The sequence below is a fragment of the Mandrillus leucophaeus genome, unplaced genomic scaffold (assembly GCF_000951045.1).
Source record: "Mandrillus leucophaeus isolate KB7577 unplaced genomic scaffold, Mleu.le_1.0 Scaffold88, whole genome shotgun sequence".
In the NCBI taxonomy this organism is placed as follows: Eukaryota; Metazoa; Chordata; class Mammalia; order Primates; family Cercopithecidae; genus Mandrillus; species Mandrillus leucophaeus.
Genome location: NW_012109585.1, coordinates 2,632,128 through 2,634,115, shown reverse-complemented (window position 1 = coordinate 2,634,115; position 1,988 = coordinate 2,632,128).

The following is a 1,988-nucleotide window of genomic DNA, read 5'->3' as shown; positions in this document are numbered from 1 at the left end:
CATGAACAAGTAAATGAAAAACAAAAATCAACAAAAAGCAGTCTGTACTTTACTCAGCCCTGGGCCACCTGGGCCAGGTGCTTGATAGGCATCTCTCTGTCTCCTTAATCCTTACAGACATCCTGTCAGGCAGGTATAAATGCCCCATTTTATTAATGAGAAATTAAGTGCAGATAAATTGAGCCTTTCCTGAGCAAGTAAGTGGAGAACTGACCAGTCCTGGGGCACTGAGGGATGGGGAGGCCAGGGGTCAGAACACCTGTAGCCAATGGCTCCTTGCTCTTTTGATGGGTATTTCTTTGGCAGTTTTTGCCTCTGGTTCCCTATGAATAGTCTGTTTCAGTGGGTCCCACCCCAACCTTGTAGTTAACAGTTGAGATAACTAATGTTTGGGAAGAACCTTTTTCCTACAATTTTACAAGAGCAACTCAGAGAGCTAGAGGGACTTTGACTAGAGGGGACTTTGAGGTCTTAAATTCAGCATTGCCTCAATCACAGGAGACCAAACTAGAATATTACAGAGTCATAAAAGGTCAGGTGTCCACAGTCCACAGCAGCAGCCCAGCATGGTGGTCAAGACAGCCAGGCGTGAGCTCCGGCTCTGTTACTTGCTTGCTCTGTGGTCCCTCAGTTTTCCACCTGTAAGTGGGTAATAGTAACGCTCATCTCATAGGCCTGCTGTGGGGAGTTATGTGCTTATGAAGCACTTAAAACAGTTTCTGGTGCAGAGTAAGTGCTATGTGGGTGTTCATGAAATATAAACATTGAATGTCATTGAAAAATGCTTTTAAGTAATTTTGGGTATAAACTGTGAGCTGCAAAACTATATACATTATGCTTCTAATTTTCTTTATATGTATGCATTTATACAATTTTTAATAATGGCTATCTATGTTATGGAATTTTGGATAATTTTTATTTCTTTATAACATTCTTTATTTTCTACAAGGAGCAAGAATTACTTTATAATTTTAAAAATACAAAACAAAAACTTCTTTTTCATGCCGGCCTCCAACCCTTATTCCTGTTATGAGATTGGTTCTAAATGATGAGTACTGTATTCCTCTGAAAGGCTGGGAGGTCCTGTCTGGAAACATCCAAAGGCTTTGCATCTTGTGAGTGTGAGGGTGTGGTCGGCAGGGTTTGTGCCATGCCTGTTTGACTGCCTCATCCACAGTGAGGATGCCTGGGGAGAACCTCTGGGTGTGGACTACCTTTTCCAGGGTCTCATTTCTCCTGGGTTGTCTCCAGCTCCTGCAGAAATGCTGCAGGTATCCATAGAAACAGTGGACACTCTTGATTTAGTTTACCGTAGGTACTCGTTTTTCAGAAATGAGAACATTTAACATCTTCTTCACTACCTCTACCACTGCCTGACTTTCTTGCTGGGAGTTCGGCCATTCTGAAACACGTATCTTTGGAAGTGGTAGTGAACTTGGAGATTGTCCTAAGTTTAGTACCATTGTAAAGTCTCTGACTGGGTGAAATATTTCTGCACTGTCTTGGATCCTGGGAAAATGTTTATTTATCACAGTACCAGACATGAACAGAGAAATATCTGTGGTGTCATAGAAATTACAAGTTTTTGGGGAGATGGACTTCTGGCTTGGAAAGGTATTGTCAAAGAGAAGCTTGCTGGTTGAAGCCAGCCTTTTACATGTTACCTATTATTTTCCAATTTAAGATTCAGCTCAAGAAATGCATATTTGAATACCGCAAATGGGCTAGACTCTTTCCTAAGCAATGCCACTACAGAGGACTAGGAGAACTATTTCAGCCCTAGGGGAAAGAAAAATAATCTGGCCTTTCAGCAAAGGTGAACTGGCTAAAAATTGCTGAGACTGGATTTGCATTGACACGAAACTAAATCAGGCCTGGACCTGCTTCTGGACAGAGACCCAGTTATTTGGACTGGCTCCTGCTCTTCCAGGCTTACCTTTTTCTTCCACATAAAATGTTTGCATTGTCAGGGAGGTGGTCTGGGTTGT